We start from the raw sequence: 12,105 nt of genomic DNA, 5'->3' as shown, positions 1-12,105 counted from the left end.
TTTGATGGTGATGATACACAAGTAGTACAAAAATACGAGGTAGGAATTCAAATAGATTTCCATGAAGACTGAGAAGGCTGAGAAGCTGAAGACACAGATACTATTGTGAAAGTCTCTGTTTAGTGAAAACCTCTAGTTACTATCTTTTCCATCATTACTAGGATTAACACTACAAAATCTATCCTGAAGAATTATTTAGAGCAAAATAAAAAGATACTAAAAAATATTAAAATTAAAATAGCATTACTGTTTCTTACTGGGTGATTTCACCACTTCATAAGGCCCTAGTCTGAATTCAGGCAGCAAAACTTGATGTCAGGGTGCAGGTTTCACATCATGACAGACTGGAACCATTCAGTGTCTCTCAAAGAGCTGAAGCCCATTATTTGTTTCATATTGAAGTAATCTTTTATGTGAATATAGGTATATATTTTTATATTTGAATATTAAGTAAACTGAAAGTAAATGCTTTCTCATGGTGCATGTGCTACTTAAAAATTATATTAAAATAGCATTTAGATTGCAGCTATGCGTTTGAAACTTAGAAAATACTACATATGCTATTACATGATGAACACAAGTGTTCTCCTTTTTTACATCTATTTTGGGCACTGAATATGTATGGCATCCTGCAGGAAGACCAGATGTTGCCATAGCTTTAGCCATTTGAAATACATGAACCAAATGCTTATGCTTGAACAGTAAAGAAAACAGTAGAAGAAAGCTAAATGTTCCTGTACCAGCGTAACTCCTAAACAGAAAACTCTGCTTTGGGATTACCAACACTGTGAACACTAGGACCAGAATTAAACACAAACAGCTTGTGAACCTGTAAAATCAGGCACAGTCTGGTAGTGGCCCAACAAAATACTTCACATGGGGAGTTGGCTGTGGCTGACAGCTAAGTCCACACCCACTCCCCCACTCCCCCACAGTGGGATGCGACAAACAATCAGAAGAGCAAAAGCAAGAAAACCTGTGGGTGGAGGTAGAGGCAGTTTAAGAGAGAAAGCAAAGCTGGGGTCCAAGCAAAGCAAAAGAAGGAATTGATTCACTACTTCCCATCAGCAGGCAGATGTCCACCTACTTCCTGGAAAGCAAGGCAGGCCTCAACATGCACAGCAGTGACTTTGGAAGACAAACATTATAGCTCTGAATGTCCCGTCTTCCTCCCCCTTTCCATTAACTTTTATTGCTAAGCATGATTTATTTCACATGCTATGAAGTATCCCTCCAGTCAGCTGGGGTCAGCTCTCTTGGTTATGCCCCCTCTCAACTTGTGCATCCCCAGCCTACTTGCTTCAGACAGGGAAGAGAAGCAGAGTGGGAGGGAGAAAAGACCTTAACACTGTGCAAGTACAGATAAGCAACAGCTAAAACATTGGTGTCTTCTCAACACTTCAGCCACAAATCCAAAACACAGCACCACATGGCCTGCTATGAAGATAGTTAACTGAATTTTAGACAGTCTCAGGATATAAGCATGTTAAAAGCAGAAATGAGCAGAAATACCCAGTATCAGTAGAATAAAAAGTTCTCTATATAGTCAAGGCTCTAGATTTTTTTTTTTTTTAAATCTCTTCTATCAGGTAAATATCGATGACCTCAAATATTAGACCAGCCTTTCCCCCACTGATTTTGTAGGACCATTCTTCTCTGACCTTGGTGTTTCCACAGTATTTTCCCATAGTCTTGGCTGCATGTGCAGCTTTTTGCCTCTTCTTGAATACGTTTTCCCAGAGGCACCACAAGCGTGACAAAGGGGCCCAGCCATGCCCTGCTGTGGGTCCACTGGAGCCATCTGGAACTGGTTGTGACCAGTGAGGGACAGCCCCTGCCTCTCCTCACAGATGCTGCCCCACAGCCCCACACCAAAACCATACCACTAACACACAGTGCATGATTAATTTTCATGAAGATGAATATTGGCTCCACTATTCAGTCCTGCAATTGTTTTGGGATAAACTTCCCTTAAATCCCCTCTTTGTTTTTCTCTTCTCTTGACTTGCCTCCTGAGGCACAACACTATCAACTATCCAACTACACTGAAGTATAACCATTCAATTAAATAGTTTTCCAGGAGACATGTCACCTTTTTCCCCCATCCCAATCACCTTATCCCCTTCCTCTCCTCCCTCTTTACATTCAGAATACTTGTGTACCAAAGATTATTCGCTGAGTTCTTGCTTAGGGCTTATTCTTTTTGCAAGTTCTACATTATCTTGAAGATACTTAATTTTCAGCATTTTTCACAGCTCTCTTTATGGACTAGAGGTATGTGGCAACTAAAGCTGTAGTTATAAAATCTACATTGCTTTTTGTCTTGATTTGTGAATTGCTATAAAATCAATACCAGCAGGCAAACCAAACACAGACAGAATACTGAAAGGGGCCAAATTTTCTGCTGATGTGAAGGGGCATTATTATTGTCAGTGGAGATATAATTATACAGCAATTATGTCATCCACTGTCTTTGTATTTGTCTGCTAGTTTCATTTTCATAGCAGTTCAGAGATCAAGACAGAAGAGCAGCAGGCATTTTTCCAAGCCCAACGGATTATCCATTATTTCCTCCTGCCCCTTATTGGTATGAAATAAACTTTCTACTCGTGATTTGTGGAAATTAAAATTTTAAAAATAAAAAATAATTACATCCATAACATATCTGGACCATATGAGTGCACAGTCTGCAGTTTACCACAAAAGCAGTAACCCCTAATGTGCTTTTGGTATAGTTAAGCAAAACTTCCTCATCAGAATTTCAAACATCTGCCCCTGTTTATTGATCTTTCCATCACATTGTACATTCAAAGATTGTGAATACATTATACTCAATTCCACTTATACTAGAAAACCTTTTATTATCCTAACTCATTTCACAAAATAATTAGTTATTACAAATAAATAGAAATATTGTACCTGATGACGTGAGTAGTCCTTTCCAATGCATGGATTCCTGCAAAGGGAAAGGTAAATAGCCTTTCACGTTCTAAGCTTTACTGTTACTTGAACAAAAGTGAAGCCCTATAATTAATTACCACCTGAGACACCAGCTAATGGAAAATGGATAATGTTCTCACAAAATATATGGATATTTGTTAAAATCAAATCATAACATATGGCTTAAACTAACTTATAACTTTTTAATATGTGGTTCTAGAAACTGCAGATTCAGGAAAACGAAACATGTAAACTCTGTCAACAGAGAGTTTACCCAATGGAGTGCCTCGTTGCTGACAAGCAGAATTTTCATAAATCATGTTTCCGATGTCACCACTGTGGCAGTCAATTGAGGTAAGAAGTAACTGCATGTTCACCCACAGAACTCTGCTCATGAGTATAAATACAGATGGTGAAATTATTTTCAACTGTGCTATTCAGCCTGTAGGATGTAAGATTGACAGCGAGGTATCCTGAATTCCCCTTTTCTTCTCTGCTCCTTACATCTACCCTGTGACAGGGAACAAGTTCTTTAAATTCTCTAAAGAACTGCTCCTCCCCAGTACCTTCTGAATTCTTCTGCACATTACTTCCTACTGACGGTGACAGACCTTCACGAAGCAGCAGACACAGAAACTTGGGTGGAATTTAAGATATCTGAACACACACCAGATTTTCTCCTAATTTTCCTCATCCATAAAAGGAGTTATGATGGTTCTCTGCATTAGCAAACCACTCTGCAACCTTTAAATGAAATGCAGGATTTATTGCTCTATCAAACTGCAAAGGCCAACACTTTTGATTTTAACACATTGAGTGTTAGTTACACACATTTCCTTTACTTCACTTGGGAGCAGATTCCAAATATAATTAAACACAAATTCCTGTAATTTTCACAAAGGCTAAAAAAAAATTGTGCTGTGGAACATTTCTATTTGAAGCTTAGGCTACGCAACAACCAAATGAGTTTATGTTCTTTCTTAACGTGCCAACCATGACTCTTCTTCTTCATCTTGACTTTGAAATTGTATGGGACTTTGCAAGTAAAAGCAGGGGAGGTGTGTGGTCAGAATTGGACAATACATCGCTCTCTTTTTGCTCTTCCTTTCTTTATATGTACTGTTATATAGAGAGGTACCTGAAATAGCAAATAAAATGTAAGGTTCATGGTAGTTTATGATATGTAAAAGTATAAAATTAATTTTCTTGCATTTGGCAGCTTGGGAAATTATGCATCACTCCATGGAAAAATATATTGTAAACCCCATTTTAAGCAACTTTTCAAGTCAAAAGGAAATTATGATGAAGGTTTTGGACACAAGCAACATAAAGAATTATGGAGTTCTAAGGATCAACGTAGTTCAGTTGACAGTACTCATGCTGAAGAAACAAATCCCATTAACAGTACACCTGTTGATCCTAAACCAATTACAGAAGTTGATAAAGACTTGTACTCAGCTACTGAAGGTGCTCATCCTACTATTTTGGATAATAATTTGAAAAAATCCACAGAAAGAAGTAAATTAAAGATGTCATGGCCTCCTTCAACAGATGATGAAACATCTAAGAAAACATTTTCTATTGAAGAAGTAGCTAAATTAAATAAGTCAAAGTGGCCTCCAGAAGGTTTTGTTCAAGAAGATTCTACTTTGAATACACATAAACCTCTGGGCAGCAAAACTGAATCTCAGAAAAAACATAGTCAGATGGAGCAAAATAAAAATAACACTGCAAATGCACAACAAAATCAACACTCATCCTTTAGCTCTCTGTCTGAAAAAGAAGCAAACAAAAATGAAGCAGGCAAGGGAAATGATGAGAAAGCTGGGAACATGCCAGATAAGCTGAATAAACCAGAAGCACCACAGAATAAGGAGAAAAGTGGAAAGGATATTAAGGAAGGTGATAATGTGATTATGAATAGTACTGGGAAGGAGCAAGAGAAAAAAATTAATGAAATTGATGATTCAGAAGTTGTACAGGTTACTAACATTGATGATGTAACAGTACAAAGGAATCCCAAAGAATGCAGCTTGAATAAGAACAACAATAACAATTATGCCACTTTTTCACATCTAAACATTTATAGACAGGAAACAACTCTCTCAGCTATGTCTAAGACAACATTAAGCTGTGTGATTTGCACTGAATCACAGCATGCCTTTGCAAAGCTGGACAGTCAGTCTGGAAATGAAGAAATATTTGAGATGTATGAACCTCATGAGAGCTATTCTGGTGATACTGTAACTGTTTCACAGGATGAACTGGACTCAAAAGATGAAGATGCTGTTACCACTAAGAGTCTTGCTCAATTTAACAATCATGCCACTATTCAGAAGTCTCATACTAATGGCATATTAGGTTTAAAGGAGGCAACTAATACAACCCTGCCTGTTGATACCAAGTTGGTATGCATTGGAGAGGAATCCAAAAATGACAAAAAAGACAAAAACTTATATAATATTTTATCTGACACCATGAAAACATCTTTTCTTAAAAAAGACAATCTGGTTTTAAACTGTGGTCTAATAGACTCTGTAGACATAAGTAAAAGTTCCTGCACTCCATATTCAAAAGAACATGGAAATCATGACACAGAACTGAATTATATTAATGCTTACGGAGGAAGTGAAATAAAAAAAGTTGCAAAGAATGACATAAATACAAGCTTAGATTTACTGAGCTCAAGACATACTGCTGTTCCATCATTCCAAGGCAAAAAAGTCAAGTTCAAAAGGCTCACTGTAGAGGAACAAATTAAAAGAAATAGATTTTATGATGAAAATTATTAAAGCAGCTAAGTGGTCAGGTATATTTGTCACTCATTATAAAGTATGTCATAAATAGGTATTTCTTCAGTCCAGTTATTTTAGTCCTCCTTGAAGAATTTAATATCCAGAGATTTCATAAAATTTAATACAATTATACTGTCAATTACGCAGATTTTATCTACTTAGTTTATATTTAAGACAATAAAGATGCAAAAGATAGAATTTTTTCAGTCTGTAATTAAAAAAAACCCACCTTGTTTTTCTACATTTCTGAACATCGCAAGGAATATTTTATTACATGACCATCCTGGAGGAACAATCAATTTTAATATTTATTGTTTGTAAAGATTTCAGATGTGAAGCACCTGGTGTGCACAAAAATTTCCATAGGTTTTTTTCTTATGTATTATTATTGTAACTGAGCTGTTGCTCCATGACAAATTATGTACACTTGTTGTGTTAATTCATAGTAGAAAATCTGGGTTTGGTTGGGCTTTGGAGGGTTGGTGTGTTTTTTTGTTTGTGTTTTTGGATTATCATGCAGTACTTAGTTTGAAATGGACTCGTTATTGAATAGTAACCGCAGCTGGTTGGTGAACAGCTATGGTTTGCTATATTCCTAGAGCTGCTCCTATGGTACAATGAACGAGAGAAAAAGCCCCCAGAGTGTGTAAATTTTAAACCGGGATAAAACTAAACATCCTGAGCAGAACTGGAATAAGGTTTGGGGACACTGAGCAATTAATAAATTAATACTAGTGGTTGTCTCTGTAACTAATTCAACGTCATTTTAACTGAAGCAGCTCTCCAGTTTCATACTTAAACCTGTACAAACTTATGCAGAACTAGCACTTCTTTCCTTAAAACCTGTGCTTATGGATTAACATTTGCTCTCTTAACACTACTCCAGCTTGCATGAAACAGCAACATATCATTTAACTGTTGACAATGCATAATAAAAAAGCACTTTACAAAAAAGTACTTTGTGAAATTTTTTCAATATGAATTTATACACATGATTTTCCTAAAATAGTGTATGAAATTCTTCATGCAATAACTATTTTCAACTGAAGTGTGAGTGAAAAGGAAGGATAATAAAAATACAGTTTTTAAAATAATTCCTGAAGTATCTGACACAGACAGGTGTTTGGAATAATTTGCAGGAAAGATAGGCTGATGTTAAAATATTTAAGAAATTATTGTGCGGAGTTCTAGAACAGAATACCTACTGCACTGCAACTCACTGCCCAAGGCAACAAGATTGTGGGTAAGTGGGACATCCATGTCACTCCTCCATACCTGCACAGAAACAATGGTAAAGTATCACACAAGAGAAAAGCTACACATAGTATTTCTTCCACAAGAATACTTAAAGAGTATACTACTTCAGAGTATTATCATGAAATAGAGAAATATAGAAAGACTCCTTAAAATGAATGTTGTCAGAAGAAAAGCCTATCCAATACAAGGCACTCCAATACCACTTTATTTGAGAAGTTTATTAAAAAGTATTAGCCTACAGCCAAATGTGAATATTTTAGAATTATTTTTGCAAGATATCTCTCTCTTATTTCACACTCCACTTGCTTGTAACCATGATAAATTATTTTTTAAAACCCAAGAGAGTAAATAGAGCTAAATTACTTTGTTTGTTTTTTTGAGTAGATAACACAACTAAAAATAACATCAACAAAATTCCTGCTGAGACAACAAAAAAATCTCAGAAAATGCATGCCTGAAGAAAATCAGTGGAATTTGTCCGGAACATTTAGACTTCTACATGAACCAAACTTTTAAATCTCCCCCATTTCTCAAAAGTTCTTATTAGATATAAGATTGCATTTGATTGTATTAGTTAGGAAAGAGAAGTGACCTTAGGGGGGAAATGGTGAGTATTTGTTTATGTGCACATATGTAGATGTGATCAAATATAAGTTAATTATTCAAATGAAAAGGTAATATGATTGCAACAGTTGTACCTGTGCCATTTTCCATCCTTTTGCATATTCTGATGAATTCAAACTTGTATATAGAACAATTTTAGAGGAGTGACAAATATCAGTTATGATACTAAAAACTCATTTACACCAAGAAATTAATGCCTCTGAAGATGTCCTTACAGATATCTACAGACCTTTTAGCTTCTCCTAAGCAAAACAGAAAATGAGTTACAGAAAGTGTGGTTTTGGCCAACTAGAGATGACTGAAATAAAGGCTTTGATGAAATAGTAGAAAAAAAGCAAGACTATAAGAAATTTTTTATTCCCAGAGGAAATATTATTTAAATTCAACATACATAAATGACATACCATACAGGGTAAATCTCTTTTGATATTCCATGACTGAGATTCTGCTTAGCATGGGATGGACACAGAAGAGCAGAGCCTTTCTCCAGTGGATTCATTAGCTTTGCATTCTCTTCTCTCAGCAAGTAGCCTTTTTTCTTCCTCCAGTAGTGAGGGTGAATGTTAAGGAAAAATTAAATTATATTACATAATTCTTTCTTTGAAGCACAACCCCCATTATACTGTCTTGGTGTTCTTATACAAATCATAAGGATGACACCCTATAAACCTATTCTAAAAAACTAATAGCCAATAAAAAATTACAGAAGAATGAAAATTATCTGAAAAAAAAAAATTAAGTAGAAAAGTTATTCAGAACTTGGTCCAGAAGCTTAGAGCAGAAGCAATCAGAGACAAGATAAGGCTGGAATTCACTGGCTGGAACTCCCTTTTCCAAGCAAGGCAAAAGAGATGGGTAATGGCATATGCCTGAGTCACCCTAATGTATACATGTATTACCACTACAGAAGTCACACTGTGAAAAGAATGCATATAGCAGCTGGAAGTGATATTGGCATAAAATCTGTAGCTAGAAAGTAGCAACCTTACTGATATTCTCTAAATTAAATACTAAATTGATAGTAATTCCTTAGCTGCCAAAAAGCCTTATGCATTTTGGTGAAACCATACAAAATCACTGCAGCCAAGGAACTGGTCTTTATGGTTTTAAAAGAACTAACATCCATTAGAACCATACTTTTGTGAGAGAAAGTTGTTAATCTAAGTTTAAAAACTTTAAGTAATCATCTGTGCTATCTAAGTTTCAATACCTGAGTTTAAATAACTGGTCATCAGTCTGTAAAACTCTCATTCTGTGAGGAGAGGCTTGATGGCTCTTAAGAGGAATCATGGCACCGAACCCCCTATTCTGTCAGTGAGACAAGAATTTCTGGCTACACCTAGGTACTGTCTCATGGACAGGATATTTAGCCATGCCTAGGACAGGAACCTTACAGTCATGGAGATCAGAGCTGTTCCATTACCAGCACAGGTGCAGCCAAGCACTGTTCAACAAGCACAACTGCACTGACAGGTAGCAGTGAAATGAAATTATTCCACATCATTATTTACTACAGGAGACTTGGTAGTCTGAGAACTCTATTTTCACTGGGTATTGCTGGCTAGTGAAGACGCTCTACTGCTTTTAGAACACAGCAGGGTTCATGTATTCTCCTATACTCAAAAGCACCAATTAGCGAGATTAAAGAGCATGATTTAAAGGCTAGGCCAGCACTGGACTTTAGAGGACTTCTAAATTTGCAGTCCTTTTGCAGCTTCATTAACATAATTGGCACAAAGACTTACTTAGAGCTATTTAAATTGTTTTTAGACATGCAGCATATCATCTAATCTCCTTGGAGTCTTTGTAGAGCCAGAGGCATCCTCAAAACTATAGAGGGACCTAAATAATACTTCTACTATACAGCTGGACTCCTCCTAGGAGAGGGACTTGCTGAAAGCAAATGCTTGATTACTTCAAAAAGTGTACATAACTTCTATGCCTTCTGTTAAGCATTCATCTCCTTCTTACATATCAATAGGCAGACCTACACTAGTTACCTTAAATGACAGTGCTCAGGGTAGACAATAAAACCATACTAAGGATCTGCCTTATTCTAACACAGAATATTTCTTGAAATATCCCTCCTATAAATAATTACAGTTCAGGCCTTATTTTCAAAATGCAGGATAATTATCAGAACTACTTATAAAAGATTTTGGTCATTTCAGTCAAGTATACCTCCAGCTGTTAGGTATAATTGCAAAAACATTAACTACCCTGGGTACACTCACAAAAACAGGAAAACACAAAAAAAGAAAGAGACAGATTAAAACCTTTGTCTCATTTCATGCTTTCATCTCTTAAGAGGCACCTAAGTTTAAAACTTTGGATGACTTTCATTGGCATTCACTAACAGCATTTCACCTTGTATGTGGATTACATTTAATGATTTTGAGATGAAAAGCATTTTTAAATGTTTCAGAGTGTTAAAAATGGGCTTGGAAACATAATCAGACTGACCTTATTTTGGGCTTTCTAAAACAGTAAATGACAAGTTAACCATGAAAGATCTGAAATTTTCAATATAGTCCTTAAAAAAATAAGACAGCTGTGTACTGCACTGCTACAGGAAAAGAGGTGAAAAACTCTGTCTTACCTCGCCATGGACCTAATTCCTACAGCTTCCTCACCTCCCCTCTCGTAGAGTAGGGTGTGAGAGAGTAAGAGAGATAAAGTCTTCACATTTACCTTGAATCTGGATTTCATTAACTAAGCACACTACAATTTTATTTAAAAGAGATGTGAAAAAAATCTACTATACATCGGCAGCAGATGATTTTCAAAATTTCATAATCTGTTTAAATTTTAAAAAACTAAAAAAAAAAACTTCTGTCTCTCAGCACTGTAACCATCTCTGTCAGTAGCCATTTAAAATTACTTTTAGGCTGATAAAATGATTCATGTGATAAAATGTATGATGCTGAAAAGGAATAATGTTCTATCACAGTAGATATCTATGAAAGAGCGATCCCTTCCCCACAGAAACTGCGTATTCCAAACTGAAAAGAAGGCAGTTTTTTCAGTCATCCTTATTATAGGGGAAGAAAAAAAACAAACCTCAACCAAATACAAAAAAAAAAGAGGTGACAAGAAAGTCACCTCTCAAAAAAAAAAAAAATTCAGTACAAAAGATGAAATGGTTAAAAACTTTACAGGGCAATGGAGGTACAGCTGAACCATGAGGGAATAGTACTTCAATGTACTGCTTGGTAAATTAGATTATGTCATATTAATTGTAACACTAGTGCACATATTGTAACAAGAAAAATAACAAATCTATATGAAATAGTCTCTTACCCCTTAAAATATGCTTTCTTTCTGTGATCACAGTTAAAACCTCTATAGGATAGTAGATAAAAAGGAGGAAATAGATAGTTATGAATTCTGCTTATATAGATGAACACAAAAAATAATTTTTGCAGTTCCAGTCTTAAGAGGTTTTGTACAGCATTTCACAAAGCAATATTAGAGAGGAAATAGCATATGCATAGTGTCATATACTGGTTTAAAATCTCTTTTTCTTTATTATGCCCTGCTGTTCTAACTTGGTATGACTTCAGTACTCCTGCACTGAAGGCTACAGATTGAGTCTTGGTGGCTTTGACTGAGAAAGGTATTTTGCCATGGTGAGCAGTGAGTTTTAAGAACCTGGAGAAAAGGTAATGAAAAGTTGCTTTAACAGGCTCTGGCAGCTATCCATGCCTACAGCATGCCATAAAACAGAAACAGCATGGACTCAGCTTCTTGGGCCAGAATATGAAGTCTAAATTGTTTTCTTCAAAGTGAGGTATTAAGACAACAACCAAGAATAATACCTTTACATGTTTCTGGATGTATCGTGATATGAACATTTGTATGTTCTATAATGTAGGGCAAACTATATTTAAAAATACTAATGTTATAAACTAACGTACTGCGGAATGCAGCAGTATCTCAAAGGTGGGTGCCAAGAGGAGGGTGTCAGGCTCTTTTCAGTGGTGCCCAGTGAAAGGACAAGGAGCAATGGCCATAAACTAAAACACAAGAAGTTCCACTTCAACATGAGGAAGAACTTCTTTACATTGAGGGTGTCAGAGCACTGGGACAGGCTGCCCAGGGAGGTCGTGAAGTCACCCTCTCTGAAGAGGGTGTTTCGTGTTGCTTGCTCTAGATGACCCTGCCTTGGCAGCGGGTTGGACCAGATGATCTCCAGAGGTCCCTTCCAACCCTAACAATTCTTTGATTCTGTATCCTATTTTTTTAATTTTTAATGAAAGTGTACGTGCACTATAGATGTCAAGACAGGAAATTGAGGGTAAAAAAATTAAACAGGGATAATTTACCTTATTTGTGAATGCCTGTGTAAGAAAACTCAGCTTTATAAACTTCTTCCAAATACCTTCCAACCAATTAGGAGAGGTTGGGATTAGGTGTCCAGACATTTATGTTCTGTGATGACATTTCAAGAGTACTGCAGTACTCCATCAAACAAAGCATTTTCTTTAGC

General features: G+C 36.1%; 1 long non-coding RNA gene across 1 annotated transcript; it reads right to left on the bottom strand.

Moving 5' to 3' along the window:
* Positions 1 to 6,903: 6,903 nt before the first annotated feature.
* Positions 6,904 to 12,105, bottom strand: LOC126652533 (uncharacterized). Its single transcript, XR_007632001.1, has 3 exons — positions 11,942 to 12,105; positions 8,021 to 8,158; positions 6,904 to 7,010 (listed from the first exon to the last, which is right to left on the bottom strand). It is a non-coding gene; the product is annotated as an uncharacterized LOC126652533 (long non-coding RNA).

The sequence above is a fragment of the Myiozetetes cayanensis genome, unplaced genomic scaffold, assembly GCF_022539395.1.
Source record: "Myiozetetes cayanensis isolate MyiCay16 unplaced genomic scaffold, myiCay2020 scf9, whole genome shotgun sequence".
Taxonomy (NCBI): domain Eukaryota; kingdom Metazoa; phylum Chordata; class Aves; order Passeriformes; family Tyrannidae; genus Myiozetetes; species Myiozetetes cayanensis.
Note: the sequence above shows the minus strand (reverse complement) of the source record. Positions and strands in the feature narration are given on the sequence as shown.